Source organism: Apodemus sylvaticus, chromosome 1 (genome assembly GCF_947179515.1).
Source record: "Apodemus sylvaticus chromosome 1, mApoSyl1.1, whole genome shotgun sequence".
Lineage (NCBI taxonomy): Eukaryota > Metazoa > Chordata > Mammalia > Rodentia > Muridae > Apodemus > Apodemus sylvaticus.
The window spans coordinates 118,921,480-118,946,209 of record NC_067472.1 but is presented as its reverse complement, the minus strand read 5'-3'; positions in this window follow the sequence as shown (position 1 = coordinate 118,946,209).

Here is a 24,730-nt window from a genome sequence, read left to right as displayed (position 1 = left end):
CACTGGAGAAAATACAAAGCCAAAGTGTGGAGCAGAGACCAAAGAAAAGATCATCCAGAAACTGCCCTACCTGGAGATCTATGCCATACACAGTAACCAAATGCAGATACTACTGTGGATGCCAACAAGTGCTTGCTGACAGGAGCCTGATAGAGAGAGGCTCTGCCAGTGCCTGAAAAATATTGAGGGGTATGCTCTCAGCCAACCATTGGACTGAGTACAGGATTCCCAATGGAGAAGCTAGAGAAAGGACCCAAGGAGCTGATGGGTTTACAGCCTCACAGGAGGAACAGCAATGTGAACCAACCATTTATCCCAGAGCTCTCAGAGACTAAACCACCAACCAATGAGTACACATGGAGGGACCCATGACTCCAGCCACATGGGTAGCAGAAGATGGCCTGGTTGGACATCAATGAGAGGAGAGGCCCTTGGCTCATTGGCCCAGTGTAGAAGAATGCCAGGTCAGGGAAGCAAGAGTGGGTTGGTTAGGGAACAGGGGGAGGGGGAATGGATCTTGTCAGGGGAAAAGAGGAAAGGGGATAGCATTTGAAATGTAAATAAAGAAAATATCTAATAAAAAATCTAAGAAAAAAAAACATATACTACCCAGACACCTCATTTCCTCTTTAAAAGTATTTTTGTAGGTGTAGATTGTGTTCATATGTATTGAATCTGACACACACACACACACACACACACACAGAGAGAGAGAGAGAGAGAGAGAGAGAGAGAGAGAGAGAGAGAGAGAGAGAGAGAGAGAGAGAAGAAAGCATGTCTGAGTGCATGTATATGTACCCAAATGTACATAGGTGTCCAAAGAGGCCATAAAAGGGCATCAGATTCCCTGAATCCAGAGTTAGAAGCAGTTTTGAGGTACACAGTATTGTTGCTGGGAAGCTAATCTACTTCTTTGGTAAGAACAATGAGTGCTCTTAACTATTTATTCATCTCTGCAGCTTCTTGACTATTTTTTTGTGATTCATTAAATGTTGTCCCTTGTATTACATTTATGCCTCTAAAATGTTTATATGGTTGAAGGGGTTGAAGAGAGCATTTTGCAGGTATAATAAGAATACTATAGATTTTCTTTTTTTACTTTTACTGATAGTTTTAGTGTTATGAGAAGGCTTATAATAATTCTTTTATTGTCATAAGGAATTTTAGGAACTTAATTCATCCTAAAATATATCTTCCCTATTGACCAATGGATTTCATGTATTGTATGCTTTTATTTCCAGCCATTTTATATCAACAATCCATGTAATATATGCAATACAAATTCTTGCTAGGCTTAAATCTTATGACCACTGAAACAACTGTTTCATCATGAAGACTGTTTAACTATGGCCTAATGGTTTACATTCTTTTTTTTTAATTTATTGATATATTTATTTACATTTCAAATGATTTCCCCTTTTCTGGACACCCACTCCCCGAAAGTCCCAACAGTCCCCTTCCCTCCACCTGTTTTCCCACCCAACCCTTCCCACTTTCCTGTTCTGATTTTGCTCTATACTGCTTCACTGAGTCTTTTCAGAACAAGGGGCCACTCCTCCGTTCTTCTTATACCTCATTTGATGTGTGGATTATGTTTTGGGTATTCCAGTTTTCTAGGTTAATATCTACTTGTTTCTGTATGGCAAAGGACACCATCAAAAGGACAAATCGGCAACCAACAAATTGGGAAAAGATCTTCACCAATCCTACATCAGATAGAGAGCTAATATCCACTATATATAAAGAACTTAAGAAGTTAGACTCCAGAAAACCAAACAACACTATTAAAAAATGGGGTACAGAGTTAAACAAAGAATTCTCACCTGAAGAACTTCGGATGGCACAGAAACATCTTAAAAAATGCTCAACTTCATTAGTCATTAGGGAAATGCAAATCAAAACAACCCTGAGATTTCACCTTACACCAGTCAGAATGGCTAAGATTAAAAATTCAGGGGACAGCAGGTGTTGGTGAGAATGTGGAGAAAGAGGAACACTCCTCCACTGCTGGTGGGGTTGCAAATTGGTACAACCACTCTGGAAATCAGACTGGTGGTTCCTCTGAAAACTGGGCACCTCACTTCCAGAAGATCCTGCTATACCACTCCTGGGCATATACCCAAAAGATTCCCCAGTATGTAATAAGGATACATGTTCCACTATGTTCATAGCAGCCCTATTTATAATTGCCAGAAGTTGGAAAGAACCCAGGTATCCCTCAACAGAAGAGTGGATGCAAAAAATGTGGTATATCTACACAATGGAGTGCTATTCAGCCATTAGAAACAATGAATTCATGAAATTCTTAGGCAAATGGATGGAGCTGGAGAACATCATACTAAGTGAGGTAACCCAGACTCAAAAGATGAATCATGGTACGGTTTACATTCTTTAAAGAATTTCCTATTATTTAAATATTCAGTAAAACACTCAGGACAGATCAGCAGTTACTGAATGGCCTTGTTGTGTAGGCCTTCCCCTAGAAGATAACATCTTTTCAAATACAGATAATTTGTAATCATTTTTTCTATAGATAGTGACTCTAGTTGTATTTTCTTTTGGAGGCAAGGTTGGAATCTTGTCATTTTCTATAGTCCCTATAAATTTTTGTCTTGGCTGAGAGATCCCCAATTATCCTAAGGAAGAAAGTAGGTCTAGAAATAAAGTTGAAATTAAAGGGAAGGGATGAGTAGAATGAGGAGGTATTCATTTATTCTAAAAATATTTTCCTCATGCTAAACCATTGCCAAGCACTGGGCTAAATATTATAAATACTTAAATGAGCATGTCTGAATTGCTGCTGTTATCACATTCTAATACTTTTGCTTTACTCTTAATCATTTTCTAATTTTCATCGCCAGAGGCATCATCTACTGATGCTTCCATGTGTATTACATTTTTGTCAATGACTATGTTGTATTAGTTTGAACATTGCCTTTTGATGATATCTCTTTGACATCTGATAAGAGCAATTAATTCAGGCTTGAAACTCTGATACTGTGAAATGTAGGCCCATGGGGCTGCCAAAGACAAAGTGATTTCTCAAAATACCCGAAGGGATTTTCACTATGGTCCTCCTTTGAGATTCTACTTTTGTTTTCTAGTTATAATTCTAGTATATAACCATGGTCTATTTCATAAATTCTAAATTCAGCTTAGAGTGTTAAGTTGGTCTTAAAGATGTTGCCAACGTAATTATAATTCTCATGTAAGAATGCGTGCCAGATCTTGGCTGGCTCTTGCCATCAGCTGTTACTGTTTTCTCCCCTATGTAGCTGAAAGAAGGTAAGTTTTATAGAACATAGTATCCATTGAGAAGACAGCTTAGGTATAGGGTTGCCAATTTTAGTAAATTAAAATGCAGAGTATGCAGTAAGATGTGAATTTCAGGATGACAGCACTTTCTTTACACAACAACAACAACAACAACAACAAAAGGAAGACTATTCAATGAGCCTTTTGTGATACTGGCAATATTTATATAAAGAAAAGTTATTAAAGTTTAACAAAGATTCTTGTACTTTTTTTTCTGAAAATCTTTCTGTAACGATGCCCTGTAACCATAAGACTCTACAATTTTATCTTTTTTCAAATTGTGTGTGTGTGTGTGTGTGTGTGCGTGCGCCTGTGTATGGGTGTACGTGCAGTATCTCCTGTAACACTCTACCTTTTCATTTTGATAGAGTCTTTCACTGAATATGGAGCTCAATGGTTCTGCTATCTTTACTGGCCAGGTAGCTCTCCTGATGATCCTTTCTTTGATTTCCCAGTCCTAAGATTACACATGTGTGTTATAGGCCTTCACATTTTGTTATTTTAGGTTCTGGGGATCTGAACTCATATCCTCATGCTTGTGCAGCACGACCTTTGCTGACTGAACCATGGCCATGAAATCCTGCTTTTAATGAGGAAACAATTTTGTCACTAACAATGACAAAAATAAACCCATTCATTTTATAATCAACTACTAGAGTATATACAAAATTTTATATATTTATATTAATATTGCATCAATTATATGCAATCAATAAAACTGCATAACTTAGAAGTATATATTAAACTCATATACTTTAAATTTATTTTTTAGTAGGTCTTAGCAGTTTGTCTTGTGAGTTCATCAAATGAAAGGATACTAATTCATGTAGTTATTCAGTAAAGACTTATCATGTTGTTAATACGTGAACTTATTACACATATGTCTCTGTCACATATGTCCTAATGACTGATGGTGGTGTAACAGTAAGAAAAACAGATGTTTATAGCAAGGAAAATTACCACATTCTCATAGAAACAGTATCCAATCATCATAATATGAAAACCTGTGATTACAGAAAATGGCATAACTTAGAAGCATATATGTCTAAGATGTATTTAAGGGCATAAAATGATCAAAGCATGAGCGAGAGAGAGAGAGATGACAAAGTTATATAAGGAAGATTCTCAGTGCCTCCTGTTATGCACATACTTAACTGGCTCCAAATGATGCTTGGTATTTCTAATATGTGATGCACAATGATCAAACAATAAAAGTATGTTAAAATTTGGATGAATAATGATACATGTGAAAAAATTAAGGATTCAATATTTACATAAAAATTAAAACATAAAACATGTCAATGTTTCCAGAGAACATTTATGATTTTATTTCTTCCATTATTTGATAAAAGGGAGATAAATTTAGAAGGTTTTTTAATCAAAATTAGAATCATTAAAGGTTATCAAGTAAATCCTCATGTAGTTCAGCTTCTGTTTCCAACACATTTCTGATTCTTACTAAGTTTCCTTTGGTCTATGTATCTCAGACTCCCTGGAACAAAAAATATACAGGTACCTATTCCATCAGAGGAATCAAGACAAGGCTTCAATATAATTACTTACTTATCTCCAGTTCTACCCAAATATCATAAATATTGAGTTTGTATTAAAAATTTATCATTTCTCTTTTTCTACTCCTGTACTGTGAAATATGTCTTTGCTATCAAATTTAAATGTACTGAAGTTTCAGACAATATTCTTTTTTTAAAACAAAAGATTTATTTATTTTATGTGTATGGGTACACTATTGCTCTCTTTAGACACACTATAAGAAGGCATCAGATCCCATTACAGATGGTTGTGAGCCACCATGTGGTTGCTGGGGATTGAACTCAGGACCTCTGGAAGAGCAGTCAGGGTTCTTAACCGCTGAGCCAGCTCACCAGCCCCAAAGAGTTCTGTTATAAGGTGTTTTATGGTCTAATAAGTGGATCCATACCTTCCTACAGATCACAAGGAGAGCCTTATGATTTAGGAAAACAAAATTAACTTAATATTGTGAGATTCTAATGTCACAGCTTTCTATTCCAGGCCTTTAGACACTAGTTCAAAGTTCTGTTTCATTCCCTTCTACCAAGTATGGTGGTAGAATATTTTGTAATTAATTTATTCATTCTCCTCTGTACCATATATCTGAATCCCAGCCTCCACTCCCTCAAACCCCATTCCCTCCCCACTTCTTCCCCAGATCAATTGCTCCTGTGCTTTCCTTCAGAAAAGATCAGACCTCCCCAGGACAGCAACCAAACTCAGTATAACACGGTGCAATGAGACTAAGAACACACCCTCCCCCCCCCCCCCCAGTCAAGGCTAGACAAGACAACCCAGTCAGGACACAGGTTCCAAGAGCAGGCACTCCCACTTCCACTGTTAGGAGTCTCACCAAAACAAACAAAAAACAAGCCAAACAAACACAGCCATGTATACAGAGGACCTAGTGTTCTCCAGGTATCCTTGACCCCTCTGGCTCTTATAATCCTTCCTCCTACTCCTCTGTGGGGTCCCCTGAGCTCTGCCTGTTGTTTGTCTGAGTGTCTCTGAAAAGTCTCTGTGATGACAATGGGTTAGGTAGCAATCTATGAATAGAGAAGAATATCACTAGGGATAATTTCATTGACATTTTTTTAAGCCAATTGTGTTTGGCTCTACCCTAGGTTTCTGCTCTTTACTGCACAGCAGAGTAGTTGGGCCTTTATAGCTCACATTCAACTGCCTGTCTATAGTCGAGATTAAGAAACCAGATGGAGTAGTAGAGCCCAAGGTCTGGGTTAAACCTCAGACAATATTCTTTGGCATGGTGTAGAAATGGAGGTAAGGTTTTCCAGGATTTTGAAAACAAGTGATGAGAAAATTTTCCATTTTTATGTTATTTAATAGACTCATGAAAACAGTCACTATGGAAACCAGACATGAGTCCATAAAACACCAAGAAATCAGATGAGAGGTCTTGAGATGAGAATTTAAGTCTTAAATTTAAAGATTGACGTAGATATTAGCCCTTGCATCCCTAAAACTAAATAATTTAATTTCGTTTTGATTACATAGTCTTAAAATGAATGATTTTGGCAAAATTCTATGCTGTGATGTTGTACCATTTTTTCTCTCTGTCTTTACATTTAACACTGATTTTCTCTCCTCTCTCCCTCCTTTGTTTCTTTTCTTCCTCTCCCTTGCCTCTTTTTCTCTCCCCCTTTCTCTCACCCCTTCTCCCACCTTTAATAAATTTTATTTATTCCCCTCATTGTAATGTTAATAATTTTCTATGGAAGAAATAAATTCTAGTAACACTTTTGGAAAATAAGAGAATTTTCAAGAAAATATACTCAGCTTTTTTTCACTCTTATTTTGTTCCCTAAAAATAAGAAAATATTTCAGTACATTGAGATCTAAGATAAGAACAATAACTGTAATATAGATTACTTCTTAAATACACTAACTAGTTAAGTAAGCAATGTTTATAGTTCTTATTTGTTTTGAAGAACTGCTTATATAATTATATTTACAAAATGCTAGTTATATAGAAAATAAGCAGTTAGGTGTATACCTATAAATTCAGTAAAATCATTTGTTGTTTGACTTTCTGATTATCAAATGATTGAAGAAGAGAATCTCACGTCTAGTATCTTAGCCACTCCAGTGTCCAGACTCATTTTTTTTACCATTGTCATCACAAAATTCTATGTGCCTGCTGCTATGAGGAGCTACATAACATTTTTCTTCTCCACTAATTTTAACATTAGCAGGACCTTCAACACTTGTGATATCAGAGAAACAAAACAAGAAATTTCTGTTAAATATAAAAACACAATTCAAAAATCCTTCTGTTACTTTATGATCTAAATAAAATAACACTATTATCCAAGTTTGTGCCTTCATGAAGTATTGTATTGGAATGAGAGAGTCAAATTATGAAGGAGCATGAGGGAAATGATGACAATTTGCTAAGAATACAACACTTCTGGTTTGTAAAATGAGCTCATAAATAATCTTCAAAATAGAATTTTAGAAATTCTCTTTCATATTTTTTGTTTGTTTATAGATAAGTATTAGAATATAAGGTTTTAAGAATTTGTCAAAGACCTATACTGAAGAACTCAGGAATCAATTTTCAGAAGTCAGTCTAGTTGCTTGATATTCAGCAGGATAGTTTAGCACATGCTTTGTGTATGTACGCGCGCACGCGTGTGTGTGTGTGTGTGTGTGTGTGTGTGTATGTGTGTGTGTGTTGGTGTGTGTGTGTAGGAGGGAGTTCAAAGAGTAACTGCATTGATATATGTACCTGCACCTAGGTTTTCAGAGTCTGTTGGCATAAGAGAGCTAAGCATGACCAAGGGTCATGCAATAAGAAGGATCTATGTTTTTGTTATGAGTGTCAAGAGTTTTGCTAGGACAGGGTTTTATTACAGAAAGCACAGTGATTGCCACTTACTGAAATATTAATAGTCTATCTCCTTGCTTACACTTTATTTGGAATAAAATCAGAAATTTAGAAAGCCATGCACTGTTTTTCTTGTCAGAGGTCCATTAAGTGACCCATCTTAGAAATATTTTCTTTGTGTTAAAATCCCATGTTATGCCTGGATTTTGCATTGAAATTCTTTGGGAGATCACTTAATATGAAAACATCTTGAGTTCTACTGTACAATCTATGAAGATGCAAACTTATAAAACTAATGAGAACTATGCCAGTATATTGTTGGAAAAGTCACTTGTGTCAATAACAATAGTGTTGTAAAATGTTTAGCATGATCACAGCTTCTTTGGCAACTGAGAAACATGATACCATATGTGGTTGTGTCTGAGCTGCGAAAGAGACTAACACACAGTTGTTCTCTAGAATTTAGGCAAATATTTATGGGATTTATCACCAGCATTCCCAATTTGAACAATAAAAGACACACAGAAGGCATAGTTCTCTTAGTATTCATTTAAACATTTAAAATAATAATTGATTGTCCACTATATGCTGGAACTTTATTTTCAATGTGTTGTATAAAATATTTTCTTAAAAATATTACATTTTAATAAATAAAAAGATAGACAATAAACGATGATAACGATTAATTGAATTAGACAATATTTTAAACTGAGTTGACAATGACAAAGGGAAACAATTTAGAGTTAAGGACACTGAGGTACTGAGATTTTGAACACAGCAAACAAGATTAAAATCAAGGAAGCAAGATTTTTTACAAATAAAATTAGGTAACTCAATCACAAAAGAACACACATGGAATGCAGTCACTGATAACTGGATATTAGCCCAGAATCTCTGAATACCCAAGACACAATTAACATCTCAAATGATTCCCAAGAAGAAGGAAGGAGAGGGCCCTGGTCCTGGAAAAACTTGATGCAGCAATGTAGGGGATTACCAGGACAGAGAAGTGGGAGGGGGTTGATTGGGGAATGGGCGACGGAAAGAGGGCTTATGGGACTTATGGGGAGGATGGAACCGGGAAAGGGAAAATCATTTGGAATGTAAACAAAGACTATAGGAAATAAAAAAATAAATTAAAAAAATTAAAAAAAGAATTTTACAAACAATTGTAGGAGAGCAAAGTGTTAACCTAGGGATAACTTATAAACAACAATCATTAGAAACAACAGTGCAAAAGCTGAGACAAAGCTATGATTTTAAATATCTATGAGCAATTTAAGAACATCTAATGATATTTCTCTTCTCTGAACATACTGCTATTGATAAGCCTAAAATTTCATTTGCATGTCAACTTTTGTAGCACATAGCAGAGGAAGTGAATATACCTCACTAAGCCACATGTGAATCTTAGGGACAGCCTTGTCTTTTCTGATGCTTTGGGATGGCATCTTCTTCACTAGCTTTGGTAATAGCAGAGAATAAAATATGTACAGGTATTTGGAAACATCCTTTATCTATTAATATTATTTAGGTATTTTGCGTGCAATCCACAAATTCTGTTTGAAGTTGTACTAAACACGGACAATATGGCTATATATGTTCTTAATGAGCCACTTCCTTTGAGGAAACACTATATTCTCTAAGTTCTTCAGTCATTGTTCAGAAAAGAACCTAAATCAATACCCAGAAATCACTGGAATCAACCTACTACTCATGTTGAACCAACAATCATTTTAACCTCTGGCCCAAGAGAGGAGGCTAAATTCACATATTGTACTTCAAAGTGTCTAAAATTGTCTTTAGACATGGAAAAATGAAAATATAAACCTTTAAAAAGATCTACTTTTTAACTTTTAAAATAACACACAAGGTATTAGACATCATTAAGCAGTTTTCAAACGAAATGGGTTTTAGCAGATTCTCGTCCCCTTCTTCTCCTTTGCTTACTTCCCACTCCCTTTGATAACCTACCCTCCTTCATGTTCATAGCAAATGTGTCCTTTGACCTCTTCTTCCCTCAGCAACTCTTTTTCCTTCTTTTGGTTTTCTTTCTAGGTTTTTTGGGGGATGGGGTGGGGGATGGAAGCTGTTGATTGTATTTTAAAGATTAATCTGCATTTACAGATATGTTCACATGCACACATTACAATCTAGGATCTGCACATGAGAGAGAACATACTGACTTTGCCTTCCTGGGTTTAGACCACTTAACTTAATGCCATACACTTGAGGCCGATCTTTTTTTTTTTCTTGTAAACTTTATAATTTCAGTTTTCTCTCCAGCTGAATAAAAGTTCATTATGCATATATATATATATATATATATATATATATATATATATAAAATATTTCCATTGAATATTTCCATTGTCCATTCATCTGTTAGTGGACCTCAAGTCTGGCTCTAATGCCTTGCTATAAATGGGCTATAATACACATGCATGCGCAAATGTCTTACAATGGTTGACATAGTGGTTTAAATGGATAGTTCCCTTCTTCCATTCCCAACTGTTATATCACTGAAGTAATCAAAGAATCACTGCCATATTGTCAAGGACCTACCAACAACCATTAGTAGTTATTTATAACTGATGTCCTTGACTTCAGTGTTGTGCATGTTTTAATCATTAATTCAGCTACTGAAAGTACCTGGCTTCTTCAATTTACCCAGGCAATAATAGTATTACTCAATTATTCTTTTGTTTAAATTAAGCCATGCAAGTAATTTATAGGGATACCTTTTATTATTTTTCTTTCAAATATAATGTGAAGGTAACCTTAGCATTTTTAATGGCCATAGGCAGTACTAGGAGTATCATGTAAAGGGATGTCAAGACATTGGAAGAAACAAAACATTTAAGTTCCACAGGGGAAGACTTTTAATGGATGTAGGAAGAAACATTTTTAAGAAGTGCAGACAAATGCAAAATGAGAATATCAATGACCCAAGACCATTAAATACACTGGTGTTTCTAGCCAGGCAGGCTTCTGAACCTTCCTTGGAGTTCCCCAATTTCTCTCTCTCTCTCTCTCTCTCTCTCTCTCTCTCTCTCTCTCTCTCTCTCTCTCTCTCTCTCTCTCTCTCTCTCTCTCTCTCCTTTCTCTTCTGTCTCTCTGTCTCTGCCTCTGTTTCTGTCTGTCTCTGTCTCTGTCTGTCTGTCTCTCTCCTGTTTGCATGTGTGTGTGTGTGTGTGCTTGTGCGTGTGTGTGTGTGTGTGTATGCGCGCGCGCGCGCGCGTGTGTGTGTGTGTGTGTAGGTGTGTAAGTACAGTCTGTGTCAATCTTTCTCCTATCTCTCTGTATCTCTCATTCTCTGTGTTTTTCTGTTTCTTACCACTTCTCTCTCTGTCTTCCAGCAATAATACCTCTTCTCCCAATAACTGTCAGGAGTTTCATACTATCTTCAGAGAGAAGCTGATTATCTACCTGCTCCCCAGCTTCTCTCTGAGTGACATGCCACCCACGCCTCCCAGCACAGCTCCTGCTTCTTCTCCATCTCTGGGTGGGAATGAGCTAGAGAGGAAGTCCAAGACTGCTCTGGCCTGAACTCTGAGACCACGAGGCTTGAGGAGCAGTGTTCACTCACTGATCCAAGGCTAACCAGAGGCCCCCAGTCGCACTCTGCAGGAGTAGGAGCCAGCCCAGCGTTGCGCTTCCAGCTGCGTCTGCCCGGGCGCAGCACGTGCTCCGGGCGCTGGCGCGAGAGAGCGAGCGCCACCACCGAGGGCCCGCAGCCGTTCTGCTGGCTGCCACTACTGCTTCGATCGCAGCCACTAGCGCTTCTGCAGCAGTCAAGGCCGCTAGGAAAGCGCAGGGAGCTTGTAAGGAGCGGCTGTCCAGAGGAACACGACTCAGGGAGCGCACCTGGTAAGCACAGCGCTGTTTTTCTTTCTCTCAGCTGTGGAGTTACCAGAGATGTAGGATGCCGCTGGAGCCCCTCCCCCAGTGCAGGGATGGAGAGTGAACGAGCAAGGGGCGGGTGCTTGGACTAAAAGGACCCAGGAGGGCAGGTGGTGGGCAGGTGGACGACAGGTGAAGCCGGGGATGCTAGAAGGTCCTGCAAGTTTAAGAAAGTCACCCGGCAAGGACATGTGCGCTGTAAATTAGACATGAATTTAGAGTCAGGAGCCTGGGCTAATGTGGTATAGCTAAATGGGAGGTTTTTGAATATCTTTTTGTTTTCATTTACCTAACTGAAGGATTTCAGTGGGGTTGTTTCCATAGAAAAATAGCTGAAATAATCAGTGACAGAAAAAAATAAAACCAATAAAGCCTCCCCCCTTCTGTCTCATGCTGGTACATGTGCAATGATAAAGCATGCATTTAGCGAGAGAGGAGAATTTTAGATCTCTGAGGATATTAGATGTTTGGGCTGTAGTAAGCACACTTGCTGATGCTGCACCCCCAAAATGAGACAGGAAAAGAGATTATGGATGGTTTTAAATACTGTATTACAATTTTAAAATGACACTTGGATGACTATAACACCAAGAACAAGAGGTTCTCTGGAATCATTAACCCATTTATGAGATGTATCAGCACATCTGGACCCTTAAAGCTAAGTTTATATATTTCTAGCAGTGAAAGGAAGGTATATTTTTTTTTTTACCCTTAATTCTCTGCTAGAACTTTCATAAAAGATGCTAACGAAGAGCATGGAGAACAAGAGGAAAGAGAAGGGAGCTGAACAGACTCCATGAGCTATGTGTGGTAGTATAGCAAGGAGAGTTGTGTCTGTCAGATTTGGTACCAGTGTTCATTCAGTCACACCCTGAGACACCCTTAGGCCATTGTCTAGGAAAATATGTGACCTTGAACAAGACTACCAAGCACTGTATACTTATTCTCTCCTTCAGGAAAGTGGAAAACATACTGTGTTGTAGGACACTGAAGACCCACAAAATAGTCTGTGTTTGTATAAGCTTAAAGAATTGCATAGGGAAAGGAGGAAGGAAAATACCCAGAAATACAGGCAAATAGATTGTAAAGGTGTTCTCCCTCCAAGTATCTTAAACAGCTGTAGCATTCTCACTGTTACTGGAATAATGCATGCTGGTTCCATGAAAGGTCTATGGGAAAGGTTGAGTCCAACCAAACATTCAGCTCCCATGTAAAGACTATGGAGTTTTGATAGCTGTTAGGAGAATGTCAGATGCACGAAACTTAAAGTTACATTTTGTTTGTTTGTTTTATTGTCTAGTTAAATAAAATTTGAAAAATATATTTTGGTGACTGGCTGTGAAGTTTTTTTTTTTTTTAACTTAAGCTTTGTGAAGTAATCTGGGATTAATTATGATAAAGAAAATGACATCTCAGTTTCGAGGTTGGTCACTTGGTGTGGCAAAGGAGGGTTTTGGAATTAGACAGGAATCTTCTGTAATATGAGCAGAAGGATTAGGGAGGAAAGAGAAAAGGGATATTTCTCTTAGAACATGCATGTCTATAGCCCAGTGGGCAATAGGCAGCTGGCACCTACTGTATTGATTCCTCTTCTACTTGACTGAAGAAGTCATATGCAGCCTTTTTCCATCAGTATACATTCATTTTTAGAATTCTGAGGTTTGCATTGCAGATGCTGAGATGGTGTTCACAAACTCAGCTACCCCCATCCATGTAAATGTCTGGCCATGAAACTAGTGTACCCATCCTGATCTGCCCAGGAGTCTGTGTTCCTAAAGGAACTCACTGTGCCACTTGGTGGCACCAAAAAGTTGCGCAGAGAAGTCTCTTCTCTATAAATACTAACTACCACCCCTCCCTCCTCCGCTCTCTCCCCTTCTCCCCTTCCCCCTTTCTCTGTAGAGGGGAAGCTTGCTGCACATACCGCCCTCAGCTCGGCTGTTCTGAGCATTCCGAGCACAGGGATGAGCTTGAGATCATCTTGGGGTGGGGGAAAAGCCCAGGACGGGAAAAGCTGGCTCAACCCCATTGATATTTGCCGCCCAACTTTACTCTGGGGGGGCTAGCTACACAGCATCTCACTGCCTGCTGCGTGGCCGACAGGGGGTAAGCTTGCTATGTCTGTGTGCCCAGGTATCTATCCCCAGACCTGACATGGATTTAGGAGCTTTAAGCATGCTGATCAGCTAGCTCACAGTGTGGTTTGGAGGAGGGGACTTAGATGAATCCGGGGTGGTCAGTGCTGAAGGGGGGGGTGGCCAGAGCTGAAGAGGTTCACATCTACTTCTTTTAAAGAAGACCATCGTTAATTAAACCTGTTGGTGGAAAAGGCGCGAGCAAGAGGGTAAAGCGGGGGAGGGATGCAAGGTCTAAGATGGGAATTATGCATGCCTTTGGATCCCTGTGCCTGAGCTCTGAGGAAAGGAGAATATAATTTAGAATGCAGACTGGCTTACCCAGTTCGTTGGAGAACTCAAAACTAAAAAAGCAAAGGTAGAGCAGGGAAGGAAGGAGAAACACTTCTGGGTAGTAGATTGCTTTCTCCTCTGGCAACAGCGCTGGCGCCTAGAGAGAGGGGACAGCGGCTGGTGCTGAAAGCGCATCTTGGGACTTATCCCTTCCATCTCAATGTCCTTTAAGTGCCCCCAACCCTCCTCCCTCAACCTCCCCCCCCCCCCCACCCCGTGCAACTTCGCTGCACTTTCTTTTTCTTTGGATATAGCTTTCCCTTCCTTGCAGACACAAAGCTACCCTGGGGCAGCAGAACAGTGTGAGAAGAGGGATCCCAGGCTACAGGTACTTGGAGAAACCAAGAAGCCAGGAACGTCCTACCAAGGCAAACTAGATATTTACAGTAGCCTGATCTACTTTGGGACATTTCAGTGGGAAGTACTAGTTGACCTGGGTGGTTACCCACCTATTTCTCCGATTTGTGGCTGTTCTTATGTCTCCTTCGAGAGCACAGTGTGGGAAAAGTGACTTTGAGGAAGTGATAACAGATTCTTGCCTTTATTTAGTCAGAATCCTGGAACTGTTTCACCAGAATTAGCTTGGGTGTCCAAGCATGCATGGAATTTTATGTACCAATTAATTTCTTCATAAGAAACTGGTATTCACAGGTGGAAAGGTGGACTCACCTTTCTCTTTTCCTTTCAATATCCAACTTTCTGTTTTATTGTTTAAATTGCTTAAGGAGTGGACTAGCGATCACCTGTGTTCCTAGTGCTGGTAGAAGTTGGGTTCCAGTGCAGCCTAGAGAGCGTGCCTAGCACTAAGCACACTCTGAGTTATTTGACAACTTGTTATGAGTTTCAGAGGATGTATGTGTGCTGTCTCTTTCTTGTTATGTGTGCTCTTCCCTTATGGAGTGCAGAGAATTTTCTCTCTTAATTTCTCTGCTAATTCTGTGTAGTATATACTGAATTGCCAATTAGGAACATTTTGGCATTTGTGGAACTTTCCACTTTGAAGGATCATTGGTTTAGAAATAGAAAACTTTGCTTGCCAAACTCACTAGGTAAATGACATGCATTCCATCAAGTCTGCAGCATTCTCCTGGAAACCTCATCAGCACCTTGGACAGGTCCTTACACTCTTCCCTAAGCTTCACTGGACCTGTGCTGAGCAACAAACTACTACTTAGAAAAAAGACTTTTCCTCGTCCTTTGCACTTTATGACTGAATGGAAAATTCACGTATTTTAACTGAATCCTCTAGAGCTTCGTGATCTTAGATAGCAGTGTTTTTCCTGTGGGTTTTATGTCCAGAAAGGAGAGAGGAAAAAGCCAAGAATAAAAAGTTAAAAAAAAGGAAATTTGAATGCCTTTTTATTATAGGCCATCTGAGATTATTTGAATAAGAATGGTATTTGAACAGTCCATGTACTTGCTTAAATCTTCACCTGTTTTCAAATGTAGACATAGGCCTTTACCATTGCATCATATGCACCATAGCCATTCAGACAGATATTCAGGGGACACTGAAAAATTCAGCTATAGATATTTATCCACATAACGACTACTTATGATTTAAGAATACTTAGATAATTACACACAATTTTCTCTTTTTTCTGAGTTGATATTTTGTCATGTTTCCTACTAAATTAATTGGCTTCACAAAACGTGTTTACATTTGTGAGTAAATAACTTTTATAATTCTTACTTTATTCAAAATACATTGAGCCTTTTTTGAGGAATGTTACTATATTGACTTTTTGAAGAGTGTTGGGGATATTTCTGCATTTTGAAATGGAAAATTGAAGCTGGGGATGGTGATGTATAACTTAAATCCCAGCACTTGAAAGCTTGAGGCAGGAAGCACAAGAATTCAAAGTAATCCTTAGTTATGTAGGAAGTAAAATGAAGCCTTGTAACCAAAAGAAAAAAAAGAAAAATCAAATATTAATTAGGAGATGACACACTAAGCAGAAAAAATGAGATTAATAAATTTTAAATATGTACATATATGTACATAATCATATTACTTGTGTAAAATATGTTTGTATCTTTTATTCAGGTTGAAAGTTTGCTATATTCATGGAATGAAGAGGCATATTTCTTTATACATTTTTGCTATTGGATATATGGACACATATATGGATTTAGACATTGATGTATGTAGTATTTCTCTTCATACTATTTAGATACATCCAGCTGGAACTAACTTTGTGAAAACTGAGGATTCTTTTGATATATGTTAGTATATGTGGTATACTAATGTGAACAAGAATTGCTTGGGATTTTAAGAATCTAGCAATTTATTATATAGAAGTTTCCTGGATTTGGAATTATTGGTTTGGAAATATTAATTCTAATTCTAAGGTATCTCTTTATGTCATTTCTTGTTGTGTCCTTAGAAGACACACAAGATAGAAACATCCAAAAACGTGGTTTTATTTTGTACTCATATAACCCAAGAATGGAGCATTGTGATTTTGATTTTTCAACTGTTTATAAATCAGAAAGAACCTTCTTGATATTCCCCCATTTCATTTGAATGAAAGGGTTTAAATGAAATGACATGCCAAAGATTTGTTTTTATTGCTCCAGTATTAATGCAGAGGAGACATAAATATACACTTTAATGATAATAATATTGTTTGAAATACACACACAGAGAGAAACACACACAAATTCATATATATGTTTGGCTATAGGACTTCCAATAAAAGTTTTGTTGTAGGTCAGTGCTTGTCAGGGTAAGTATTATTGAGCACATTAGACATTGTATCAAGTACGAGATGTATTTATATTGCTAATCATCAAATGAGTAACACAAAATATTGGTTTTAATTATTTTTGTAAAAACTGCCAGTTTTTCTTTTATTGTTAGAACATGGAAATGGTACCAAGAGACAATCCCCCATAACACATACATTTGCTGAGTGTGTGTGTGTGTGTGTGTGTGTGTGTGTGTGTGTGTGACTGTTATAAAACTGTCAGTATGAACAGAACCTACCCTGTTTCTATAGCATCAATCTATAGCGCAGATATTTGTGGAGGCTCTTTCATGATTGTTCTCAGTGTGTTGTGGTTTGCAGTGTATTTTAGTAGTGAAGATTTGTCACCAGGTTGTATGAATGTGAATCTCACCTTTTGTTGGGTATGTGAATTTGGAAACAATTAAATCATGCATATGATTTATATATTTTTCATTATATATTTTTATCTAAAAAAATAATCAACTTCCCTTGTTTGTAGTGGATGGGGAAAGTTATAATGATATTAATACAAACAAGTGAGTATGAGAAATTAATTGCTCAATTCTGAATAACTTGTTTGACCTGTTGGGATGAGTATATAGAAGTAATTTATGACAATTTGTAGTCTTCGGGACATTGGATATAAAATTCTGCCTAAATTATTAATTTTCTTAAGAGCCACATGAATTTCTCTCTCTCTCAACTTTTTATTGGTAAAAACTGTATATAGTGAAGGGGACTACTTAACTTGTGTGAAGTGTAGCTGCTCACACCACCACAAAGCAGGAATGTAAATCCAGGGACATTTGACTCACAAATTTTAGCTTTTGACATGCATATTATCTTGTAACTTGAACATATAGAGTGAGTTTTTTTTTCATTTCTACTAGTTTCAAGTCAGCATCATCTCTTTCCACAAGGGAGTATACAAATATTTTTTTCTAAAACATTCAAGAATATTTAAAATTAGATATGCAAATTTTTGAGATAATCAGAAATCAAAATGGTACATAATTACAGTTTCAAATATCTTCTTTTTTCAGCCAAACTGTTCAAGAAAGTTAAAGGGACGAATCAGAAGCAAAAAGTATATTTTAAATAAACATGATTGTGCTGTCATTACAAAATGTCAGCTATGAAAGATTTCTTTAATGGTTACTGGTCACAGTAGTTTTGAATGAAGATATATATATATATATATATTATATATATATAATATATATATATGACAAACTTTTCAGCTTAAGTATTTTTAATAGAAATATAATGTGCCCCATATCTATACAATACACAACATATTATTTTGCAATAATAAAAATAAGTTTAAGACCAATCTGTCTTAATATAGCATTGCTCTTTAAGAGTAAGTAAGTAATACATTTATACTGACTTTAAAAAATAAATTAAATGACATTTTGAAAATAATATATTAAGTAGAGTTTGCTATTCTTTTCAAGTCACAATGAATTCTATAACTAGAACAAAGCAACCATTAATATTGCAAATATAGTCTAGGCTAGTCTCACATTTTTATTGTAATTTGTGGATATTCAGTGTCATGCTTAGTGAATGTAAAAGAAAACTGTTCATTATCTCAGTTAAAATCGTGTCTCCACAATGAATTAACATTCTCAGCCACAAGAGCACAGAGAACTGTGTAACACAATGAGACAAGCACATACATCCTAACTTAACTTCCTTCTTATCATTTGGAAGTTGCAGAGAAAAGCTGTGTAGAAATGACGAGTGCCAGTTGTCTTGCCCTTATCTGTCCTTTCTGCTACTAGTGATATGGACAATACTTTTTCCATTTGAATCAGTAGTTTTCAACCAAATGTAATTCTCTCCTGCCAAAGGCATTCAGTGCTGTCTAGGGGTATATTTGGCTTCATAAATAAAAAATTGTGTTACTAGTTGATTGCCCCAGTAGACAGGGAACACTGTTGAATATCCTCCAATAGACAAGATATCTTGCTACAACATTACCTAGTCCTAAATGACAACCATAATTCCACTGTGGTTTAGAAAAAACTGATCTTTCTAGATAATTAAGGTAAGCAAAATTAACAATTTGATTTATTTAATGTAGTTTCTAATGGATAGACTTAAGGCAAACAATTCATACAAACCTCAGTCTCTAGACTGATATGCTGTCGTTATTTGAACTCTAAATAACCAAACCACAAGGTTCTTCACAAGACATGGCCATTTGTTTATGAGAAGTGTGGACATCAGAGACAGTTGACTTGTTTTCTGACTTGTATTTTTGAAATGATGTAAAGAATACTGGCTGAAAATTTCCATAGTGAGAGGCATTAATGTAGTTAGTAATTATAATACCTTCCAGGATTTTTACAAGGCTTATGTGAAGTAGCATTTATATGTTTTCATATATACAATAAATAAAGCAATTAGTGAGTAAATGTAGATCAAGTTATAAAAATGCAAAACATGTTTTCAACTATCTGATGACTGATATTCTAACAGGAATAATAATTCTTTACAGTCTCCAGAGGCATGCCATAAATTAGAAGAAAGCGTCTGGGGGTTATAAAATGGTTAAAGTTAAAAATCTCTGCTTGATAATTACATTGAGACAAGTTATAAGTGGTAGTTTTTTTTTTTTTTTTTTTTTGCTTTGCTGGAAAAGGCAGCTTCAGGTATTCATGGACTACTATAGTACTCGTTTAAATGATTTACAATGATTTAGGGAGCTCCAGTGTACAGCTAGCACTTTTTAGCTAATGCGTGAAATTGCAGATTTCATCTTTGTGTGGTGCCATTTATGGCTTTGGAAGGATTAAAATATTGCCCTTTCTTTGTCTTCAGCTAAACAAAGAGAATGCTTTTCTCTGTCGTTTACAAGGTCACAGATGTAAGCATCAGATACCAATGACAGAAGAGCTTTCCCACTTTGCATGGGTCTCTATACCATTATCCTACTGAGTGTTTCTTATCTATATAAGCAGTTGTTTCTACAAATAAAATTTTCCAAAGGCAAACTGTACATGCAATATTGACACCCTGTTTGTGATGAGACTATGGCTTATGCAAAATAAATCTTGTTAGTGTTGACGTCCTGAACTATGTGATTTGTTTGTGTGAGGATTAAGTTATATAAGAGACATCTGTGCCAGAAAGATGGTCGGTCGGACAGTGAGAAGATTGTTAAAAACAAAAGACAATGTGAGCTACAAATCTGATCACATTGTCATTTGTTATTTACAGCAAATGATACCCACCAGTTTCTCCTTATCTGTATTCATATAGGAAATGAGACTGCACAATTGCTTAAGGAAATATCCATATTTGTACATTAAATATGTGTCTACTGCTTTCTTTTTTTAAATTCAATATATTCTTTATTTACATTTCAAGTGATTTTTCCCTTTCCTGGATCCCCCCTCCACAAAAGTCCCATAAGCCCTTTTCTCTCTCCCTGTTCCCCAATCCACCCCTTCCCAGTTCCCTGTCCTGGTATTCCCCTACACTGCTGCACTGAATTGTGCCTTGGGTATTCCAAGATTCTAGGCTAATATCCGTTTATCAGTGAGTGTTCTTTTGACACTGGGTTACCTCACTTAGGATGATGGTCTCCAGCTCCATTCATTTGTCTAATAATTTCATGAATTCATTGTTTCTAATGGCTGAATAGTACTCCATTGTGTATATATACCACATTTTCTGTATCCATTCCTCCATTGAGGGACATCTGGGTTCTTTCCAGCTTCTGGCTATTATAAATAGGGCTGCTATGAACAGAGTGGAGCATGTATCCTTATTACATGCTGAGGAATCCTCTGGGTATATGCCCAGGAATGGTATAGTGGGATCCTCTGGAAGTATCATTCCCAGTTTTCTGAGGAACTGCCAGACTGATTTCCAGAGTGGTAGTACCAGCTTGCAACCAGAAATGTAAATGGGATTAAGGCACCTGATTGCTTTTGATATTAGCATGTTAAATTAGCATATTATATAAATTGAACTATTTATAACAAATTTGAATGAATTAATGATCTTCATGTTATTAGAATTGAGGCCTATGCTGCTTTAAAATCATTTTTAATCATTATATAGGGCAATACAACCTCATTAATCACATCAATAACTCACTTTTTTCTCAGCAACTTGCCACCCCTACACATCAAGTGTTACAACACACACGTACACACATGCACACATGCTCACATGCTCACACACAATCAAACACACACACAAACACACACACACACTTACATGTACATACGCATTCACATATCAATTTGTTTTTGCGATGGTATGATTTAGTTTATATGAAGTGACAATAGACTGTTGTTTTATAATTTTGTGAAATTCTTTGGGAATTTCAAGCATACATAAAATTAACTAGTTGCTAAAGTTGGATCTCTAGAACCAACGTCAAAAGCCTAGCATAGTGATTTCTAATTGTCATTCCATCACTCCTGCCCTGATGGTCAGAGACCAGCAGATATTGGGGACTCACAATCCAGTCTAATAGAAATAGCTATTCATTCCCAGGTTCAATTGGAGACTTTTCTTTCCCCAAAAAAAGTGACCAAAAAGTGATTAAACAAGACATCCTGTTATTAAACACTGCCTTCTACATATGTCTTTATAGGCATATTCCTCCCATGTCCCAGCCTGGTATACATCACTTAATCTTCATGGGTCTCACTTATATAGCATCATATGCAGGGCACTCACTAGTTTTGTGAAACTGTTTTTAATATAATTTGTTGAAAACATGGGGGAAATTTCAACGTTCTCTGCTAATTTCTCCAGGCCAGTTCTCATCTTTGAGGTCCTATTATGCCCAACTGCACAGGATGGGGTGACTCTTATGGTTTTAGTTTTCTAGGAAGTCGAGGAAATGGAACCTTGGCCATGTAACTAAAAAGAACATAATATAGAGGCAATTCATTTAAGAATTTTCACATTTAGCATTTATCAAACATTTAATTCCATGCAAGGATTAATCCAAATTATGCTGAGGGTAGCACATATTTAGCCTTTAATGGGTTTTAAATCTGTCGTAATTGGGAAATTGTGTAAACAGCTACCTCTTCAGCTTAGAAATAAATACCATAAGTTAAAAGAGATGGCTGAGAAGAAAAAATAATGTATGAAGAAAGTTTCCCACATGTGTTCAGAGGCCCTAGGAAGCATAGCACAGCACAATATCTAACATTTTGGAGAGGCTTTAAAATATTTTAATCATATTCCCATGATAACATTTGAACATGGGTAACAATTTGTGCTGTTGTTAGTAAGAGTGGAAATCTCAGCAACACCAACAGGCCAAGCATATACAGTCAACAAAGAATAGTTCTAGGATCCACACTAGCTGCTACTGGATTTTGAGCCTATTATCTCAAGTCTGTGATAAAGTTCATTGTAACAAACCATATCAATCAAAACAACCCTGAGATTTCACCTTACACCAGTCAGAATGGCTAAGATTAAAAATTCAGGAGACAGCAGATGTTGGTGAGGATGTGGAGAAAGAGGAGCACTCCTCCACTGCTAGTGGGGTTGCAAATTGGTACAACCACTCTGGAAATCAGTCTGGCGGTTCCTCCGAAAACTGGGCACCTCAATTCCAGAAGATCCTGCTATACAACTCCTGGGCATATACCCAGAGGATTCCCCAGCATGTAATAAGGATACATGCTCTACTATGTTCATAGCAGGCCTATTTATAATTGCCAGAAGCTGGAAAGAACCCAGGTATCCCTCAACAGAAGAGTGGATGCAAAAAATGTGGTATATATACACAATGGAGTACTATTCAGCCATTATAAACAATGAATTCATGAAATTCTTAGGCAAATGGATGGAGCTGGAGAACATCATACTAAGTGAGGTAACCCTGACTCAAAAGGGGAATCATGGTATGCACTCACTAATAAGTGGATATTAACCTAGAAAACTGGAATACCCAAAACATAATCCACACATCAAATGAGGTACAAGAAGAACGGAGGAGTGGCCCTTGTTCTGGAAAGACTCAGTGAAGCAGTATTTGGCAAAACCAGAACGGGGAAGTGGAAGGGGTGGGTGGGAGGACAGGGGGAGAGAAGGGGGCTTATGGGACTTTTGGGGAGTGGGGGGCTAGAAACGGGGAAATCATTTGAAATGTAAATAAAAATATATCGAATAAAAAATGTGGTATATATACACAGTGGAGTACTATTCAGCCTTTAGAAACAATGAATTCATGAAATTATTAGACAAATGGATGGAGCTGGAGAACATCATACTAAGTGAGGTAACCCAGTCTCAAAAGATCAGTCATGGTATGCACTCACTAATAAGTAGATATTTACCTAGAAAACTGGAATACCCAAATCATAATCCACATGTCAAATGATGTCCAAGAAGAATGGAGGAGTGGCCCCTGGTTCTGGAAAGGCTCAGTGCAGCAGTATAGGGCAAAACAAGAACGGGGAAGTGGGAAGGGGTGGATGGGACTTTCGGGGAGTGGGGAGCCAGGAAAGGGGAAATCATTTGAAATGTAAATAAAAAATATATTGATTAAAAAAAAGAATCACTAAAAAAAAACTCACTACTTTGGAAAGAAAATGTAATATTTCTTTATAATGATTTATATCAATTTAACATTGAAATAAATTTAGGAACACTGGGTTAAATACAATATTTAAGTCAATACTAAAACTAATTTCCCCTTTCTATTTCTGTTATATAGTCATCAGATAATTTTAAAATTTTAAATTGTATGTATGATTTATATTATGTTTCTATTTAGGAAAAAGAATATGAGAGAGCAAATTGTGCTACATTTATACATTATATAATTGTTTATGTTAATAATAACTCAAATACCTAGCCATTGAAACAATAAAATCCTTATTTTTACAATAAAAAAAAAGGACACAGCCAGTATGAACAATGCTATTGGAGCCAAATAAGACTGTGAAACAGACTTCTAAGGAGGAGTGTGCCTGCAGGTGGCCAGAGGTAAAAGGCTGATAGTTAAGATCATTAGAGAGACTCCAGGAGAACTGGAGAAACAATTTGTAATCCTCAACCCCCCAAAATATTCGAATCATACTAATAAACTTAGATGTTTTAGAAATAAAAGTCTGTGAGTACATACCCATTTGTAACATTTAATGAAAATTAAATCACACATGCCTTTTATCTCTGTTAAATACAGAGTTAAATATAACTATACTATGTATCTCCACACCACTCAACTAAATTATATGACTGAGAGTTTTTGAGCCAAATACTGCTACCTTTCTAGTTTGTCTTTGTTTCTGAATATTTTGACCCTTAGAATCCTGTTGAATGCAGCCTGTGTAACTAACTACTTTTTGTTTCTCTACTTCTTAGGTGATTTCACCAAAATTCTTGGTTTAGAAAAAAAGGACCTCTGTATGCTGATGTTTCCCACAGTTTTCTGCAATTCAGAAATCTCTCGAGAAACTCAACCTTGTATATCCAGCTGTTTTGTCCACATATGTTCATAATTCTAGTAAGTATACAAAATACTGTCTCTATCCAAATCTGCTACTCCTCCTGCTTCAAACACAATGAAGACTTAACTTCACCTTTCCAGGCTGAAAGACCAACTCCCTCACCTTCACCAAATTCTTCTTACCTTCTCATCTTGATTCACCTGACAACAAAACCCTTTCATTTTACCTTCAAAATATACCCAAGGCCATTGCTCTGACCATCATAGATATAGATGCTGCATCTACTATCCAACCACTAGTACCTGTTTGGTTTCCACAGATTCTTTCTTGCTTTGCCAGCATGTGCCTTTGTGCTGTTCTCTTGTTTAAATGAAAGCCAGAGTTTAAACCTCTGCTGAAAAGCCTTTCAGGAAAACATTCCAATATAATGTTACAGCCCAAGTCTTCTGAAGTCCAAACAGGCTTAACACCATCACAGGGCCTCACAGACTA